We start from the raw sequence: 20,319 nt of genomic DNA on the forward strand, positions 1-20,319 counted from the left end.
TTCCCAATTCAAAATTAACTTTATTGATATCCACAGACAGATGTTATACACTCACAAGACATAGGTACTTCCCAGATAGTTGCCCAGGTGCACTGGCCTGCCAGATTATCACTAGAATGTTCTCTTGGGGTAAAACTGAGTTTGGTAGGCCCCAAGCTGTTCACTGGGCCTGAGGGCCATCAGCGTGGCTGCAGCCTGTTTGCTGGGCCACGTGACCCTCTGGACACCCCAGCTCCACCCCTGAACGTCCTCCCCTCCAGACTTCTCTGGCAGCGTCGTCTCCTGCTTTACCTGCTAACCAGGGCCCAGGCTAGCTCCCCCATACACCTGACGCCCCTGTCCAGCCCTGGGCCCATCTGCCCCACTGCACTGGCTCGGCCCCTCCTCAGACTCCTGAGGACTCCCGGCCCTTCCCAGAGGCCACCAGTCTCCAGCCTCGGCCCCCACCTCACTCGCCAGGGGCGCCCACCTTCCCTGGAAGGTTCCGGCCTCTGCACGCCAGGGAACAGGTTTTGTCCAAGGTCTTCTGGAACCTCCCGTCTGGCAAGTGTGGCTCTGGTCCTGCCTCCTGTCGTGGTCCTGGGGCCCCCCTGCCTGAGGACCCTGCTCCGCCAGATAGAAAGTGGTCACGGTGCCCCCAGGGTGAGCGGCGCCCCCGGTGTCCGGCCCCAGCAGCCGGGGCCAGCGCTTCGTGGCCGCATCCTGCTCCTCCCCAGAGGCGCCTACCGCAGTGCCCTCTTAGTGGCGCGGTTTGGGTAGTGTCGGCACCCTGACGGGACCCCCGTGACGGACCCCCGACACCCTCAGAATGCCCTCTGGCTCCCGCTCCACAGCCTTGGGGCCCCACTTTTCTCGAGTCTTCTCCGGGACTCCCCCCTCCCCCAGCCTCAGCCACAGCGCACCTCAGAAAAGCCGCCCCAGGCCTGGCTTCCCTGGAGGGCTCTCGCCCTGTCTCGTCTGTGGGACGGTTTAGATAAGGTCTCCTGTCTGTGTGTGCATGGAACCCATGTGCACCGATTGCCCGTGTGGCCCCACCTACACAGGGACTGTCCCCTCCTGCACGGGCCTGTCCCCTGGACGCCCTGGCAGGGAGGGAAGTGGCTGAGTAACTGTTCCCTCCTTCTAGAAACTCACTTGTTCGGCATTTCCTGGCTCCTGCTTGTGCCCGGCCATTCTCCCATGGTCCTTGGCTTCTCCTCCTGGGTCCCCAGTTGGTGGCACCACCACCCGCCTGGCCATCCAGACTCCAATCCTGAACGTCCCCAGTTTGCTATCCTCGCTTCTCAGCCCATCAGCCAGTCTGTTCTGCCTTCAGCGCCAGTCCCCAGTGACCCCGGGCCCAGAGCGCAGGTACACACCTATACTGACCACATCATGTGGATGTCCTGTTTCCCCACAACAAGGAAGCCCTTTAAGTGGGGGCCAAGCCCCCTTTACCCTCACCTGGCGACAGACACGGCCTTGGCCCACAGTTGCCACTCTTGACTTTTCTGCTCAGCTGCACTCAGGCCTTGAGACCCACTGTGTCTTCTGGAGCAGAGTGCCACATCGGCGGCAGTCTCCGAAGGACTGAGTTGTGTTGCTGTGGGGGCGCCGGGAGGTCCAGGCTGGCGGCCCTTGATTTGCCAGAATCGTTCTAGGCCCAGCACTGCTGGCTTCAGCCTTTAGGGTTCTGGGTCAGATTTGCAAAGAGCCCTACATCATGCCCACAAGATGCCCCGCCTGGCACTCAGCGGGACCCCGACCTGTACGGTTGAGTGGCATGCAGGCAGAGACTGTCCCGTGCAGAGTGTGGACGCGGCTCCTGTCAGGTACATTTGGAACCAGACCGTAAGAGTGGATGGGAGGGAATGCACATCTGGGTCCCAGAACGCCGGCGAAGAGAACATGGACTTGATCCAGCCTGCTCAGTCTGCCTTCCCTTCTTTCTGTTGTCCATGACAACGGCTTCGCCCCACAGGACATCTACACGCTTGTCATGGAGGAATCCGCTTGGAGGGACCCACCTGGAGGGCCCTGATGCCCAGAGAGGCCGGCAGGACAGCCCGCAGATGGATGCCAGCTGAGCCCTGCTCCAAGTGCTGACTTTTAGAGGCGATGAGCTCACTGTCATCCAGTGAGACTAAATTCCAGTGTAAATAAATATTGCGTTCTTGGAATATATATAAATCCTTATTTTGGGATTGGCCAAATGGTGTCAACATCTGATGTCTGCATGATGTTTTTTCTGCCTGTCAGCGTGTCTTGGGGACAGTGGTATACTGGGAAGGTCGGTGACTTGACCAGTGTCACTGCAAACAACAGTGCCCTGAGAAAAGAAGAAAATAAACTTAGAAAGCCCAGGACTTGAAAGCCAGTTCCTTTGGCAACAGCACAGAAAAGAGTGGGTGGCCCCGAGAAGTCACCTGAGGACACCACAGGGCCAAACACGCCTTTTTATTTATTTTGATAGGTAAATTTAGTTTTAATTATTTAAGAGAATACTTTGTGAGATATTTTCAAAGAGAAATGAGATCTTAATAATCTGAGCTCTCGTCAGGGCCCTCAGCTATTAAATCTTTACAAATCTATGCTGGAAGCCCGGTGAGGGGCTGGGTTTGGAGGACCGTGAACTTTCTGCATGACTGAGCAGAAAGTGGTGGCTCAAATGTGGTCGAGGCTTCATGTTCAATCAAGAGCAAGGGCTGCTTCCTGGCAAAATTGCAGGAGAAAGCAACTCTGACAGTGAGAGTTGATAATAGGGAAACTGAGGCAGAGGTGAACTCAATTGTCAGAATCAACGAGGCCACCTGAGGAGACCCGGATGCTGCTGGCTTAATCTCACTCTTGCTAAAGTTAACCCCACTGTAAAATTGGGGAATTCCAGCCCCTTGGGGAAAGGTTGAGTTGGAGTTATTTTTACCACCCCAAGGTAAATGATGCATGTCCACTGGCTGTACATGTCACCAGGGCCTTATTTCCGCCCCCTGATTCTCTCCTTCCCCCTCCCAGGTGCTGGGGCTCATGAAAACCGAAGGAAGCTCGGCCTCAAGGACTTGCTGGGCCTCTGGCCACAGCGCTGCTTCCTGCTGGAAAGGAAGGCCCAGCTAGGGCCTTGTGGCTTCTCTTTCTTTGAGTCCCCTGTCCTCACCTCAACGGCTCCCATCTCTGGGCTCCACCACCCCCACACTGCTCTCAGGTCTCCCCAGGATGTGCTACAGGGGACTCAAACTGCACATATCCAAGCTCATCACGGCCCTTTCTCCCCAGACCCACCCTTCCCAAGTCTCCCGCCCAGGTGGCCTGGAGAAGCCTCGGCATCCACTACACCATCTCATTCCTCTACGTTCAGGTGGTCACTAAATCCTGCGGATAACAGAGCCCAAATCCACCTCAGTGCAGTCTCAACCTCCTGCCTGCCAGCTGGAGGCCTGGCCTCTGCTCAGCCCCTCAGCGCTGCCGTCCTCAGACCTAGCTGGTCGCAGCAGCTGCCAACTCTGACATGGCTGCTTTGGTCCCTTGCCTGGAGCCCCCTGACTAAAAAGGGGCCGAGCATCCTGTCAACCCTCCCTCATGGTCACCTCTGCCTGGAATCCACAAATAGGACTGGGACCTGCCCCGACCTCCCCACCGCAGCTAGCAATGACCGCTCGGAGATCCTGCTGCATCCCGAGCGCATGACATGCCGATGTCTTTTTGCCCCAGCCCATCTCGGTTGGTTGCCTGAAGCCTCTCCTCTCTTTCCCTCCTGCCCGCAGTGGTCTCGACAGGCAGCTTAACCGCCGCCTCCTCCTAGAATGACTGACTGACTGAATGAATGAATGCATGAGTGAATTCTCCAGAAGGAGATGTGGCCTGTTCCTCCTGTCACCTGCCATCATCATCATCATGGACTCATGGCACATCTGAGATGAAGGGACGTGGAAATCCTCTGGGCCTCTCCACTGACAATGGAGAAACTGAGGCAGAGTTGGGAGCAGTCCCCAGGCTCCTCGCTTCCAGGACAGGCCAGAGTCTACAAGGCTGCAGTCCCCAAAAGGGGACCCCAACCTGCAGACGGGAGCAAACGCCTCTTGTAGGCCTTACCAGAACCTTCTCTCTGGCAGCTCCTCTCCAAGGGACCATCCAAGGAGAAGGATGTGACACCGGCTCGGAACTTCCGGGAGAACTAAGAAGAGTCACCGTGTTGGTGGCTTCTGACATCCTCTCTTGTTGGCGGCAAGGACAAGGCTCACGAAGGGAAGATTCAAGTGAACGGTAAAATCCCCACGCAAGCAAGGCGTTTTTCTTGCTCTGGAAGACAGTCCTGGAGGCCGGCGCGCGTGTCACTCCCAGCTGGAGAAGACGCACCCTCTGTGTAAGCGTGCGTGAGAAAGCAACGCCGGGGCCGACTTAGAAACCTGCTGGGAAAACGTGCCCACCCGCCGTCCCTACGCAGACGTTAGACACCCCGTATCTGCGAAACGCCCCTCGTCGTTGCGGATCGGGGTTCTCTGTGCCTCACCCACTGTCGCACTGGACCTTTTCACTTGCAAGTAAAAGAACCCTGAGCCACCGGCTTAAAGATAAGGAAAGCATGCGACTTTTCCCAAGGAAGGGCAGTTCTAGTTTGACCAGTTCGCGCCTCAGTGGCATCTCGAAGGGCCATTCTCTCATCCTTTTGCCCTGCCATGTTCGGTGAGTCCCTGAATGGTTGCAAAGTGGCTAACACGACTCTGGGTGTCACCTCAGAAGGAACCCTCAGCACAAGAAAGGAGACGATCTTTGTCCCTGTATCGTTTTATCAGCCAAGAACCTTTTCCCAGCATTCCTCACTAGCCAGTGTCTCACATCCCATTGGCTAGGCTTCGTCACATGCCCTGTGCTAAGCCAATCATTGGCCAGGCGCTCCGTTGGCTTAGCCAATCAGAGCTACTCCTGAGTCTCACGGTGCAGAGCCTGGACTTGGGACCAAACTGGGAGTCCTCAGTGAGGAGCGAGAAGCTGCTGGTGGCTTTGGGTTTCACCAGTCTGTCGCCTGTGTCCCCTTATCTGTTCTGCTAAAGCCTGTCATGAAAGCCACTTCTAGCCTGTTCTGGCGAATCCCTTAGAGGTCGTTGCGCTCTGCCAGGGTCTCAATCTGAAGTTCCTGTGGGAGTGGAAGGCTAAGTTCTAGAACTTTTTTGGGAACTGGAAGAAAGCGTTCCCGCACAAGACGCCCATTGAGTGTTGTCCAAGGCCACTCCTTGCCATCCCGTGTCCGAGGGGCGGTAGCCCAGTGTAGATTGAGCAGAAGCAAGCGAGTGGGGCTGCCTCTTGCCTCCCCTAAAGCCGTGGGTGCCCAGAACGTGTTGTTACCAAGTGCAGCTCCCAGACTCACTCACTTAGTCTTCAAGCCAGCTCGGGAGTCGCTGCCGGTCCAGATGCTGAGGTGGGTCCCCCAGCTGGTAAGTGGGGGAGTTGGGATTCAGACCCAGAGCTTACCCTGTCACCTACACCCATCCAGGGAGTCTTTTTTCAAAACTGAATATAATTCTCCTACCATAAAATTCACTATTTTGAAGTATACAATTCAGTGGCTGTTGGTATATTCACAAAATTGTGCAATCATCACCACAACCAATTTTAGAACAAGTTTATTACCCCGAAAAGAAACCACACACCCCTTAGTGGTCACCTCCTATTGCCCTCCTCCCAGGCCCAGGCAACCACTGATCTACTTTCTGTCTCTGGGTTTGCCTCTTCTGGACATTTTATATAATGGGGTCATACCGTATGTGGTCCTTCACGTCTGGCTTCTAACACTTAATGATTTCAAAGTTCATCCACGTTATAGCAGGTAGTAGCATTTGGTTCCTTTTATGGTGAAAAATTATTCCATTGTTTGGATAGACCTTATTGTGTTTATCCATTGATCAGCTGAAAGAAAGTTGGGTTGTTTCCACCTTTTGGCTGTTATGACTAATGCTGCTATGAACATTCGTGTACACGGTTTTGTGTGCACAGATGTTTTCATTTCTCTAGGGGCCAGGAGTGGAATCGCCGGGCAGAAGTCCTTTTTACATGATGAAAGTATATACATATTTAAGGCAGGTGGGTTTTGAGTGTTCTGAGCACTGGAGCAGGAGTTGGGAGGTTACGGTCCAGGCCATTCTGTCTGGTTACTGTAGGACCTTGGCCAGAGGCACAAGGGCCCTGGAGTCAATGCACACAGCCCTGGGAGATACCTGCATGCCCACTTCCTTCCTGGCGAAGGAGCCCAGGGTTTCTCTGACACTGTGCGGGGGAGAGATGGTGGTGCCCACCCAACAGAGAGCATGGAAGGTGTAGGGCATGGGCATCTGCCCTGGATTGGCTCCTTGACCAGGTGCTTTGCTCCTCGGAGGCAGGAAGACACCGCCCTCCCGCTGTGATCAGTACCAGCTGTTCATGTGCACTCTGATGTCTACACGGACTTACTCCGTGGTGTCCACTTAGATGTAAAAGTAGGCTTTAGCCGATTCTAATAAAATGGCCATGAAAAGCTCGGCCAGAAATTTAATTGTATTTACTAAATAGCTAATAAATATTTACTACAAACTCATTGCTCCATAAAATTGAAGCTTGCACCTTCTACATGCTTTCTTGGCTGCGAGGCAGGCAGGGCTGGGGGAGAGAGGGAGACAGGTTGGGAAGAAGGAGGGTCCGGCCTTTCTCCTGCTTATAGCATAACCCTGGGCCTTCATTTGGGTTTTCTGTAATGAGATCCGATCACTCACCAGTGCCTTTGATCTGAGCTTGATCATTTTATTCAGAAAGCAAGCTCTTACAAGGGTTCATTTCTGTTGTAATTCCAAACCAGATCTCGTTGATTATGCATGGAAAGCTTACGAAATTTTCCACTGAGATGATTTTTTAATCAACCGAAGGCTTAGCAGTTTCATAATTTTTGAATTGTAGATTTTCACCTCCCCTCTTGGTCTCACAAGTCCATCTCTAGGTCTTTTTAAATCTGAAATTTGCCATAGGCTGAGCCCTCGAAGAAAGATATGTACCCTTGACATTTAAAAATAAAATTAATGGAAAATCACTAAATCCCTTCAAATGCTACATTGAAATGTAGTTACAGCTCTTTCCTCATGCCCAGCAAAAATTTAATCATAGCAACATCTTAATGTTTAATATGGAAATTTTTATCCAAGAGACCCAAAACGTGTTTTGCAAGGGGCAGGTTGGCGTTTCCAAACTGCTGGCATAGCTCCCTGGCTCTAATTTGAGGTTGTGGCAGCTGAAAAGATGGCCTGGTGACCTTGACTTTTCCCCAAACTCCAAGTTTGGGGATTCAGAGGTTAGAGGGCAAAAAGCATGGACTTGGGGGGAAGGCCTCCCCTGAGAATTCCCTGCTCAGGGCTGTTCCCATTTACCTCCAGGACCCTCAGGAGTCCCAGAGCCTCTAATTGGCCATAGGTCTCACTTGTGGGGTGGGGAACTCTGACTGTTCAGGGGACAGTCTTGGTTGAGAGCTCTGCAGGTCAGCGTGAGTAGCACAGCAAAGGGTCAGAGGATAAGAGGTCCAAGGAGCAGACTAGAAGAAAGTCCCTCTTTTTCTCCATCTGTGCAATTATAGAAAGTGAGCAGGCCTTTGGCGCCACTAGATTTCTGTAGCGGGCACTGTTGGTGCCTGTGTTAGTTAGCTTTGCTGCATAACAAACAGCCCAGAAACTTAGTGACTTCAAATAACAATCATTTATTGGCCTGTGATTCTGTGAGTTGGCAGTTTGGGCTGGGCTCCGCCAGGTCGTTCTAGTGGTCTTAAGGGGGGCTCACTCGTGTAGCTTAGTCAGGGCTGGATGATTTAGGATGGCCCAGTGCATATTTCTGGCAGATGAAGACTATTGGCTGAAATGTCTTGGTTCTCTTCCATTTGGCCCCTTTGGAGCTTAGCTTGAGCTTGTTCCCACGGTCTCAGGGTTCCAACTGAGAGTATAAACTTCAATACACAAGCACTTTTCAAGCCTCGGCGGGCCTCACGTTTGCTAATGTCCCATTGGCCAAAGCAAGTCACATGGCCAAACCTAGACTTAAGGAGTGGGGAATGGACTCTCTTTAAAAAAAATTACTATAGTTGACGCACAATACTATATTAGTTTCAGGTGTACAACATAGTGATTAGACATTTATATACCTTACAAAGTGATCACCATAAGTCAAGTGCCCATCTGAGGCCGCACGGTTCTTACGGTATTACTGACTGTGTTCCATATGCTGTACTTTTCACTCAGTCTCTCAGCCCCGCTCCCGTCTGGCAACCACCAGTTTGTTCTCCGCGTCTGTGTTAGTTTCTGTTTAGTTTGTTCATCTACTTTGTGTTTCACACTCCATCTGTAAGTGAGATCCCTTAGGCAGCTCTGGTGGAGGAAGCAGGGCATGGATGCGGGGGTCTGGGAGGGGCCTGCGGCCGCTGTGGCCCCCTCAGAGCCCTGCCGGCTGCCTTTGCAGGGTTGGTGCACCGTCCCCAGCTCCCCTGAGCGTTGGCTGAGACCTCAGCTCCAGGCTGGTTTCTCCAGAGACTCGGAGCCAGGGCGGCCCAGCTGTATTCTTCCTCTCTGCCTGGGGAGGGGGCGGGCCTTGCAGCTGATGGGTGACTCATTTGAGAGTACACAAGGCTGGCCCCCTTTATTCAAGACAGAGGCAACTCCGGTGTGTTTTGTGCCCCCGAGCCCACCGGGCACCAGTCCGGGCCTGCTGCTCTCTGAGCCCGGCCTCCTTCCTTCCCTGCCTGCCTCCCGCCCCCACGCTTTTCACTGAGATCACACCCCCTACAGACCACACGCCCCCAAATCCCTCCCTGGCTCTGCTTCCAGGGAACTTAGCTGTGGGGACTGTCCCCCCAGGCAGCCCAGTGGTGTTTCCTATGCCGCCTGCTTCCCTCTAGTGCACCCGGGGCACCGCTCCCATCGAGAGTGGGAGTCTATGTCCCCCCAATCTGGATGGGCTGGTGACCTGCTTGTAACCAGCTGGGAATGACAACAGTGACACGATGTGACTTTCAGAGGAAGTTCCCAAAGGCGATATAGCTCCTGCCCTGCTGACTGGAAGCTGCCCATGAAGCCTTCAGCCTGACTGCCCGCCCCGCGGCGGCCGTGCTGTGACGAAGCGCAAACTGCCCGCGTGGCACGGTGCCCGGCCAGCTCCGGCCTGCTCAGACTGCACCTGGACGGGAGGCCCTACCCTGCCAAGCCTCTCCCAGTTCTTGGCCCACAGAGACCCGAGAGTCAAGAAGGGATCGTCGCCTAAGCCAGCCACGAAGTTTTGGTCTCATCTGCAGGAATAAAACTATCCACTTATCTTAGATGATGTTTATCTCCCTATTATCATGAGGAGCACAAATAAGGAGGGGCTTCCTGAGGACGTGGGGCACTGTCCAAACTGCTGGTTGTCACTGTGCGCAGGTTACCTCTGCGTGTGTGTGTGTGCGTGTGTGTGTGTGTGTGCACGCGCGTGTGTACACGCCCTATTAGTCTCATTTCTCTTTCCACCCCGGGGACGCCTGGCTCACAGCAGTGTCAGTGAAAGTTAGCGAAGTCCCTACACGTTGGGAGCATCATGTATGTCTGTAGCCAGACAGGTCTTCCTTGTTCTCCAGCGAGCCACTCTGGCCGTCTAACCTCCCTCCCAATAGGGAACCCAGGAGAGAAACTTCCAGAACAGTAGGTGCCTCCGTGGTTGCCCAGTGGACAGAATGGTGGAGTCAGACAGGTCTTTTTCTCTGTTGGAAGCTCTAGAAACGTGCCCACTTCCAAAGGAACCGAAATTTGTGGGCGCTCCCTCTGAGACTGCCGTCCGCCTCTGCAGCCTATTGGAGTGGGTCCCAGTCCTGGGAGTGTGACTCTGCAAGGGGGGCCAGAGCCTTCAAGGTCTAGGGCAGTGGGGAAGGGCCAGGGAGAGGTGGTTCCTGGAGTCAGAGCTCTGGGGTTAAGATGCAGTTTAGAAAAGGGCGCTGATTCCCAGCCCACAAAGGCCACCCACTCTTTAGCCTTTGCCTAACATCGGGGGCTGGGACATGAGCGGCAGTGGGCGAGTGACAGTTTATCATCCAGGAGGCTGAGAGGGGTGGGTAAGGGGAGCGGTGGGGGAGAGTGGTTGGCAGAGCAATGATGGCGGAAGAATAGTGACTGGCAGGGAATGGCAGGCAAGTCAGGGACAGCAGGGGATTGTGGGGAGAACCACGGAGGATGGCAGGGGAATGGCGAGGGCGTGGTGGAAGAGAATGGTTGTCGGGAAAGATGGGGAGGACTGGTGGACAGAATGGTGAGCGAGAAGGGCGGGTGGTAGTAAGAGATGACGGGGTAGCGGGTGGTAAGGAATGGCTTGGGGAAAATTCCAGCATTTTTGAAGGGATCTTAACTTTGATGCATACAACTAAATGATGCTACTGATTTTGCCTAATTACAAATGGTAGTAGGAGGTGTATGTTTAGGCTGTCTTGTTTTCTTAGGCAAATGTTAGAGATTCTATCACATTATTAGGTTTTCGGATCTTTTCGACAATCCAGTGGCAGTTGGACCCTTGCTCAGGGGCAACCCCACAACACACAATTCTGAAAACAGCTTCAGTGAGTGCATGGCTGCCGATGTCACAGTCCATCCCAGCGGTCCATGAAGCTCGGGCAGAGTGAAGTTAAAGAAGAGGGAGAAGTAGGTACCTTCCAGGTGGCTCCTGGCAGCACCAGCAGGGCCCACAGGAGGGGCAGCTGCAGTGCCTGCCCCCCACCTGGGCTTGAGCAGCCTTTTGGGATTTACAAGAGTAAATCCTAGAGTAAATCCGATTCCTCAGTTGTCTAGCTGACGTTGTGAGTGTTTGAATGAATGAATATTTCAAAGATTCGTAAGTGAATATTATTTTCAATTGACCTTGGGGCAACACCAATCTTATTTATCCTTAAAAATAGAGAAAAAATTGAATCAAGACTCTGGACAAATGGGAATCTTCCCTTAATCCTCTTCTGCCTTTTGTTTTATTTTGGAATCAAGAGATGTCACATCTACCTGGCTTGAAGCAGGGAAGGAACATCCAAAGTTGCATTTCCTAGTTCCCGGGAACTATGCACAGGCCTACGCCTATTCAGGTTGTTTTTCCAGATTGGGGATCGGGGGGCCCCGTGTGCTTTCTGGGGAGGGACCTGGAAGTCACTGCTCAAGGAGACTTTGTTCGGGCTGGCTGGGCAGTTTCTGCATTTGGAGTTGCAGAATGAGGTGCCCTGCCAGAGGAGCAAAACCCCCAACCAAAGTTAGAGTGTCCGATTTTGGTTCCTTAACCATCTGTGGGGAAATTTTTTAGTTTGCCTAATACTCAAAAAGAAACAGCAAGGGAAGAAAGGCCACTTCCTGTGACAGAGCCACTGGGGGCAGTCACCCCATGCTTCATGTGCCCGAGTGCCTGAGTGGTCACCCTGACAGGGCCTCACCTCCATGGGGGCGTCATGGCCTCCTCACTGGGAGGTCTCACAGGAGCCCTAAGCGCCTGACTTTTAAACAGGCTGGTGCCTATTATTATCCCCCAGAACTAGGGAAGTTCGTGCCCTAGGGGAAGCATGTCACCTAAGAGGTACAGGAATGTGCCCAAGACGCTTGGGTCCTGGGCCACAGGATCAGCAGAGAGCCCAGGTGGACATCCACTCCCTTTAATCATGTCCTCAAGGCTTCTTTGACCCGGCATTTGGAGGTACCATACAGCCAGTGTTCAGCAAACTCTTGTTAGACCGATGGAGGGTTATTTAAGGAGCCTGCTAATTACAAAGAAAATAATTATTTACTAAAGAAGCCCTAAGACCGTCATATTAAGTGTCAGTACAGAGCAACGTTAGATCCCCCTGTGAAATGCGCTTACTGTTTGGATCCATGCTGAGAAACAGAAGAGGGAAATTCAAACTTGCTACTTAGGAAAAATCACCGACATTGCAAAGCACTCACAGATATGAGCATCTTAGAACAATTGATTAGCTAGAGTATAAGAAGAACCTGAATTTGTGAATCTGCTGATTTTTTATCCTCATTCCTGAGGCCGGAGAACAGAGGAGGTCTGGCAATTGCGGGCCTTATCAGGTCCCTTTCGGCCTCCAGATGAGAAACTCCCATGCCCAGGAAGGGCTTCAAAGAGCCTGCTCCTCACAGGATGGGGTGGGCTGGATTCCTTCCCATGGCTCACGCCGCATTGGCCTGAGCTTTCTCTCAAGGCCTTAAAATGCTCGGTTTGGGAATTCTAGTGGTAGTTGACTTTCTTAGTCATAGTTCACATGCTTTGAGTGAATAAGAGGACACGAATACAACTGCGCTGCCCCAGACACAACATGGGCAAGAAGAAGGCAGGCAGAGCCGGTTATCGCAGCAACTCCTCTGGACATGAGCTTGGAATCCGCTTGTCTGAACGGTTAGTGTAACCGTCTTTGGTTTTGCCGTGTGTCGAGGTTCCTCCTGAGCCAATATTCAATACGTTTTAGTGGGAGAAGTTGTCAGCTCATTTCTACCCAAGTTAGACCCATGGGGCCCATGGTCTTTGCGTGAGCAGGTGTCACTTGAGGGGCTGGTCATCAGACTCAAGGAGAGGCCTGATGAAACCCCCTCCCTGGCTGAAGCCCCTATCAGCCCACACCGCTGCTTTGTCCTCCCTGGGAAACAACGGGGCTGGCTTGGTGAGCTGTTCGTTGCCCTTCTGTGAGTCCCTCTAATACGTGTGCGTCCCTCCCAGAAATATGGCAAACAGAGCATGTACTGTTACACAAATTCCTGGGAGAAATTTCTTTGTCCAGAAACGGTGTCGGCTTGTTGTTCCTCGTTGCCATAGAGAACAGAGAACTTTGCCTTTGAAATACAGCGAGGAGAGAGCTGTGATTGGTTCTCCTTGCTGCCCATCACTGCTGCCCAGTGGCTATACTGTGGAAGACAGAATGCCCATGCCAAAGCGGTTGCCCTGTTTGGGGCCATCTTGTTTGTGCTGCCTGCCCCCAATGCACCATAGCAGGGGGGATCTAGAACCGCTTGGACTGTTGGGGAAGGAAAAGGTGGAGAAGGAGGGGGAGAGAGAGGAGCAGGTCTTACAAGCAGAGGGCTGGACCATGGGTCATCTCAGACTATTTATTCTGAACACCGCATGATAAACGCTCTGCTAGAGAACAGGAGTAGTAGAAAACCCCTCTGACAGGTCTTTGAATGGTCTGCCTAGTCGCTTATTTCAAAAGAACCCCAAATAGTCCAGCCTATGGAATTTTGGGCAAAGTCTGATTTGGGCAGTCTTAAAAAGATCCCTTGCAACGTAGTGTGAGGTCGTATGCGGGAGTGGGCACCTGGCCGACAGTGTCCCAGGCCTGGGGACCTGGGAGGAAGTATGGAAACATGCAGAGGCCTCAGAACTGGGGATATAGGAAGCGGTCAGGCCCCTGATCCTTTGAGGTCATTATAACTTCTGATAGACAGGAAGGGACAGCCAAAGGCTCTGGAGGGGAACCCACCTCATGGGAAGGGGGAGCAGATCTGGTTACTCAGGTTCAACTTAGAGCCCAGGGGCCTATGAGCAAAGGCTGGTCTGTAACTCTGACAGGGGTGCTTTGGGAGTGGCAGCCACCTCCCTTTCTCTGGCCTCAAAGAGCTGTGCCCTTTAGCAGCCGGAGCAGGGGCGCCACCGGGGCCTGTTGAGTCTGGGTAGCAGGGCTCCATGGCTGTGGCTGCAAACAAGCACCTGTTGGGCTATGGAGCTTCATCAGCCTGGTCAGACTGTCCAGGATTCTGGAATGTTCTATGGGGAAGCCGCAAAAAGAGATGATGGACTTCCTGCCTTTGGTCACATGAGTCATTGGAGAAATATAGGGAGGACTGGCTTAAGCTGATCACACTCAGCTCTGGCCGGGGAATCTTTATAAACCTTGAGAAGAGAAAAATGAAAAGTTCATCCTGCCTCCTCAGTGTTGACTTGTAACTTCGCGTGGAGCCGGCCTCCATCCTTGGCTGGCATGGAACCTCCCAGAGATAAGCCCTTTGTGGCTCCACATCTTCACAGGCTCAGCCCGGCTAGGGGCAATCTTAGAGGACATTCAGGAACCACCGGTGACTTGGAGGACGGAGGGCTGAAGCTTCTGGAGATGGGTGCCCCTGGCCCTGGGGTCAAGGGAGGAGAGGGGCATCCCTGCCACCTGAGAACTCCTGGAGCACACTGGCCACCCTGTGCACACTTGATGGTGACCCAACTTCCTGGGTGTGGGAGGAGCCCGTGGAGGAAGGAAAGGAAGCTCCAGCCTAATGCTGAGCCCTGCTCCTCAGTAAAAAAGAGCAGTGGCCCAGATGGCTTGAGTCACCTCCAGCCCCGCCCTCCCACTTGGGTGTACCGGAGGGAATGTGTGTAGGAGCAAGTGTGTATGTGTATGCGTGCGTGAGGGAGCATGTGCTGGCGAGTGTGAGAATGCGTGTATAAGTGTGAGAGCATGTGCGCGCGCCCGTATCGTGTCCGTGTGAATGTGCCTGAGCAAGTGTCTGCAAGTGAGTCCAGCGTTCGTTGGATTTGTGTATGCGAGCGTCTGTCCGAGGGCGTATTTGTGTTTCTGTGTGAGGGTGAGTGTGAGAGACTGAGAATGCATGTTGAGTGCGCGTGCCCGCGTGTGGGTGACAGTGAGTATGGCTATGAGCGCGGTGTCTGTGTGTGAGGGAGGGTGGCCGCCCTGGCGAACCGGGTGACGCCATCGCTCCCGACCGCGAGGAAACCTGCACCTTTCGGGCCCCAGGCGGCCTGCGTGGCTTTTTGACCTGGAAAGGGGGACGCCGGGGCGCGCGGCGGCCGGGGGCGGGGACCGCCGCGGGGGCCGCGCGGAGCGAGGGGGCGGGGCGAGCGGCGGCCGGGAGGGCGCGGGGGGCGCCCGAGGCCACCCCCGCCCGCGCCGCGCCGCGCCGCGCCGCCGTCGCTAGGGCCGGGGGGCGGGCGGCGCGGGAGGGCCTTGGCAACGGGCGCGGGCGCGCGGCGCGCGCGGGGCCGGCGGACGGGCGGGCGGGGCGGGCGCGCGCGCGCGCCGGGCGCGCTCCCCGGCCGGCGGGGATTTCCAGCGCGAGAGGAAGTGCTGCGAGCCGAGCGTGAGGGCGCGAGGAGCGCGGCGCGGCGCGGCCGCCGCGTGCGCGAGCCGGGTTGCAGCCCAGCAGGGACTTTCCAGCCGGCGGCGGCGGCGGCGGCGGCGGCGGCCGCCGGCCCTTCCCCGCCCCCCGACATGGGGCTGCCCGGGGAGCAGGACGCTGCGGACCGCGGCGGAGGACGCGCCCGGCGCCCCTGAGCCGGCGAGCGGCGGCGGACCGCGGTAAGGGGCGGCGGCGGGCGGGCGGGCGGGCCCGGCGGCTCCATCCCGGCGGCTCCATCCCGCGCCCTCGGCGGCGGGCGGGCCCGGGGCGGGCGGCCGCGGCTCGGAGCGGCGCAGGCCCGGCGCCCGGCGGCGAGTGCCGGGTCCCCGCCGGCCCGCGCGGGCCCCCGGACGCCTCAACTTCGGGAAACTTTGAGCCCGAGGCCGGGCCGGGGCCGCGGGGCCGGGCTGCCCGCGGCTTTTCAGGAACGGGCGCCGGGGCCTCCGGCCAGCGGGACCCCCGGGCGGCGGGACTCCGGGCGTTCGCCGCGCGCCGGGCGGGCCGCCCCGGGGTCTGCAGAGACGGGCGGCGCGCCCCGGGCTGGCGGCGCGCGTGTTTTTTCTAAGCCATTATTTAAAAGTTTATACTGAGTCATTCCTCTGCAGATGAAGCTCTGACTGATTCATAGTCGGAGAGCTGCAGTGGCCTCGAAGGCGGGCGGGACCGCGGTCCCGTTCGGGGCGGAACGCGCTCGGTCCACCTCCGATGGCCACGGAAGGTCAGGACGGCTCCCCGCGGCCGGCGCCGACACGCTCCCCGCCTCGGTCTTTACGGCCCCATCGCGGGGCGCCGGGCTGTCGCTCACGTACGCTCCGCCACGTTTCCACACTGTCACTTCGTTCGGGGACATCTGTTTAACATTTAGACCTTCAGGGAGCATTTCTGTGTGGAAAATTCTTTACCTTGAATTCGAAAACCTAGCAGCAGAATGGAAATGGGGAAGTGTCGTGGACGTGCTTTGAAATTTAAGAAGCGTTCAGATAATGGTCCGTTGAAGGAAACAATTTTATTTCGTGTCTTTCCTGTTAGGCTCCGAATCGGTTTTCAGAATGACATAGGCGTGTGCGTGTGTGTCCCCGTGCGTGTGTGATTTATTCATTTATTTTTGTGCAGTCATAAAGGCTGGACTGAGTCGCGCTGTTGCCGCTTCTTAATTTACATTCACAGCATACAACTGAGGAGGAGCCATCATTTTTTTTTTTTTTTCCCCCTAGCATTTGCTGTGAACACACACTGGTGAAGCGTTTGGAAACGTCGTTTTCTGTCATCTCGTCTGTCTGTAAAATCCTTATCTAAAGAAATGACCGGGCGGACCATGAGTTGGTGCTAAAATCTTCTCATGTCTTTCACATCTTTGAAAATGGCCTGTGGAAAAGACTGCATCGTGTGTATATGTAGGGTGCCTGGCAAAATAGTGTACAGCCATTCGCTTTTCAGATGAAAGGAAATATTTGCCTTTTCACCGTGCTGTGACAAGACATATGTTAAGAATTAGTCTAAAGACGAAAAATTCTTGGGCCAAAACAGAATAAGCCTTACCAGTGTGAAAACTAGAAAACAGCATACAAAAATCAATCCTCCTTGTGAGTAGGTGCTCATGACAGACCCCGACAGACCCTGACAGACCTGGGGTTCTTGCCTAGCATCACTGGTTAAAATCAGACCTTATCACGGATGAGGTTTAAGATGTAAGGTGTCTCACCCAGACGCCATCTGTTCCAGCTGTCACAATGCAGAAGCCAGGAAAGCAGAGAGAGCTGGCAGAGAGAATTCCAGCTCTCTCTCTCTCTTTTTTTTAAGACGTGAATTTTTCTGTGAGGGGAAAGACCAGTTATTTTCCTTGGATGCTGTCCATTTATTTTGGAATTAATAAGATGGCCTCACTCAGTGAGGAGGGTGTGAAGACGTTCCACAGGAACCAGGCAATAGCAGTGGCCAGTTGTTTCTGTGAAAAAAATATTCCTACTCTTTTCTTGTTCGTGCCTTGGAGAAGGGCCCTCATTTAACGGAAACATAGGAGTTGCTTCTTGCTGTTTGCCCATGATGGGATTTTGATTCCGTAGACACCCCTGCTAGAATCCCTTTAATTTTTCACTGTGCAAATGGAGGGCCTTTCTGGGGTAGTGTCAGGATAGATATGCTAATGAGCTGAAGGGCGAGAATGTCCTTTTTTATGTAAAAGCTGTACTTCAAAAAAGATAAAACTGTCATTGTGGTGTTGCAAGTCTGGGCTAGCTCAGGCAAACAAAGGAAATTGCGTTAAATTTGCCCATCTCGGCGTCCTCATCTTATAGCGAGGCTCTGCAGCAAGTGATCTAACCTATCAAATATTATGCAATAGTTGAGTTTCCTTACAGTGGTCGGTTTAAGAACTGTTGACTTAGTTGAGGAGATATGACCAAGGCCCTTTGCCTCCTTGGAATCAGGACCCCTTGGATGCTTCCTTACAAGTGCTCATAGAGGAAGAAAAGTGATTTGTTTGGGGCAGGGGGAGGGGTAGGTAGAAGAGTCATAATATTGACTTAAGAGACAGAGACGCCGAGAAGAGAGCTGCCGAGTGAGAAGGAAGGCGACCAGAGAGAGGCAGTCGAGGCCTAACTGTGGAGATGGTGCTGAGACTTGTCCTGAGCGGGAGGGAGGAATGCAGCCAGCGTGAGAGGCCGGATGCCTGCCGGCAGGAAGGCAGTAAACGGGGCTGGGGGAAGGCGCAGCGTGCGCCAGATCCCTTGGGGTCGAAGGATCTAAGGGAAATAGAAGAAAATGCAGTTTTAAATAGAAAAAGAAAAAATGTCAGAAGACACCGCGTATGCTTGTGTAATGTCTATTATTCATAATTAACTAAAAAATACAAAATGGCTTTCTCAGTTTAGAGAGCCTTTATAGGCTCTTCTGTATGACCATCCCAGGCATCACGGGTGATGGGGAGCTGGCCAACCTGAGAAGGAGGTGAGGGTTTGTGTTTTTTTTTTTTATCAGTAAATATTAGAACCTTTTTTTTGATGATGATGAATTTTTTTTGTCTCCCTGTGCAGACACCCTGGGGCGAGGCTGACAAGGGGTGAGATTTCATGATTGCAGGTGACTCTCGGTTTGTGTTAACTCTAGAAATCGAGTTGGATTCTCTTACTGAATTCTATATTCCTTGAGATAAGTGGATCATTAACTGGGCCTTGGGAATCTTTCCCTCATTTAATTGAACGTTCAATTAATGTGCCTCGAGTTCTGTAATGTTCTAGTCACAGTGCCAAAATGAGTGAGAAACCGCACCTGCCTTGAAGGGCATGGTCTGCAGAAGTCTGGGGCACCTTGGCCCCTGTGCACACTGACGGGAGAGGCTAGAAACCAACGAGAGTTTGACAGACAGCCCAGGGACTGAAGCTCCTGGCCGGAAGGGTGAGGAAAAAGAAAATTCACACCCTGTCCTCAGGAGGCTGGCTGCCCAGCTAGGGAGCGAAAACCCACTGGGAAGAAAGTAGGGAGTCGTGAAACTCAGGCTTGTGCAGAGAGGACTGGAAGTCTGGTGGGAGTTCAGAAAGGGAAGGCTTCCTGGAGGCGGTGTTGAGCCTCAGTGTCAGGAAGGCAGGTGTTGGGGGTGGGGCTGAGAACCGCAGTGAGAGGACTTCTCCCCTCCCCGTGATGTTTTGGTAAAATGGGATCTGACCATTTGCTGCCCTGCTGCTTCTTGCCAGTAGTTACAGTGTGTTTCCAGTTGCGATGTTCCCCGTGTGGTCCTCTAACTCGTACCAGACTTTGTGACCAGGAGCTCAAGTGGGTCAGGCGGTCTGCCCCTCCGTGTGTGGTGGGGAGCAGAGCGGCGGGCCCCAGGCTCGGGGGAGCACACTGCTGTGCCGGCTGTTTCTCCTTACAGCTAGAAAGTCTCAAAGCGGTGATGATGGAGGGGCGTAAATATTAAAAGGCCCTTCCCCAGGAACTCCCCCAAACCTACCACTCTGCCATCCACGTTGAAATGACCGAAATCTCTTTTAATTCTCAAGAAATAAAAAACTGGGCCCTGTGATTTCATTTCATGATTGACTTTTCTCTAGGGCTGTCTCCATGCTGATTTTGACTCCATATATATTTTTTAAACGGAGGCTATTCGATAACTTCTCGGGAGGCCATTCCACCAAGAAAGATAGCAGGCCTGCTATTCGGAGGTTCCCATTTCCTTTCCAATTTGAATACTTGATTCTGCGGCAAAACCCCAAAGCATATTTATTGGAAACCTCTTTGAGTGGAGACTTAGCTAAATTGATTAACCGAGTGGCATAATAAAATCGTTAGGGCAGCAACAGCATCAGAGTGGAAAACCGAGACTCTCCAGGTGCTGTGGTGGTTGCGTCGAAGGCGTTCAGACTGACTTAGTATGCCGGAAGGCCGCTGCCGGGTAGGCCTGTGTACACGGGCTCTAATGAGGTCGGAGGCCTTCCCATTTCCCTGTCAGGCACATGTAGGCCCTCCTTCAATGTTCCTGTCCAGAACTTGCTACCTTAGCAGAGAGGAGGGATGTGACACATGCCACATGGTGGTTGCATGTGGCTTGGCAGATGCAGTTGGGCGAGCCTTGTAGCTGCCGCTGTTGACTGCGCCTCCTGATAGTGCTTCGCTCTCTGGTTTGTTGCGTTGCGGGGCTTGCGTGCTGGGAGACCTGATTTGACAGTGTAACTTTCTTGGGTGCTTTTAAGAACAGGGAAGCTAGTTCTCTTGAGTCCTTCCTGGCCCAGTAGTCACAACTTTATTCTAGAAGTTAAATTCTGTCTGTTTTGGATTAATAGTAGCATGATGTTTGAAACATTTCTATAGGGTAAATGAAGTGTCCTGGTTTCAGAAGGCCTTCCTGTGTAAGGTGGGGCTGTGAATTTTACATTGTACTCAGTAATGTGTCTGATTTTTTAAATATAAACATACTTTGTCCTCCAAATGATTGCATATAGTCGATTCCCCAAAAGATGCATTGTGTTCACCCGGGGCTTCCCTAGGATCTCTGAGGAGGTCCCTGGCACCCCACCACGTGTGCTTGGGGCTGCCCACCCCCCAGCTCGAGCAGCGGGCACGGCGGAAGGCACCTGCTGTAGAGATTCGCGTCGCGGTCCTGCCCTCTCTGCTTAGCTGCAGAAAGCCCTTGGACGGCTGGCTGGGTGTGTCCGAGTTGGTTTCCCTGCCTGGAGATGGGGCTCATGGCAGCACGCTCACCCCTTGCCGGTTGAGTGACGTGGACAGAGAAGCATCC

General features: G+C 53.8%; 1 protein-coding gene across 6 annotated transcripts in view; it reads left to right on the forward strand.

Annotated features, from left to right (window-relative positions):
• Window positions 1-15,041: 15,041 nt before the first annotated feature.
• TRAF3 (TNF receptor associated factor 3) overlaps window positions 15,042-20,319 on the forward strand; it is an 86,658-nt gene continuing 81,380 nt past the window's right edge. For 2 of the 6 annotated variants that reach the window (XM_039884287.1, XM_039884286.1), the window contains exon 1: window positions 15,042-15,268. The gene's annotated coding sequence lies outside the window, so the exon portion shown is untranslated. The remainder of the gene's footprint in view (window positions 15,269-20,319) is intronic. The other 4 variants (XM_039884284.1, XM_039884282.1, XM_039884281.1 and 1 more) reach the window with 2 other exon arrangements.

Source organism: Pteropus medius, unplaced genomic scaffold, assembly GCF_902729225.1.
Source record: "Pteropus medius unplaced genomic scaffold, Ma_sr-lr_union100, whole genome shotgun sequence".
NCBI lineage: Eukaryota > Metazoa > Chordata > Mammalia > Chiroptera > Pteropodidae > Pteropus > Pteropus medius.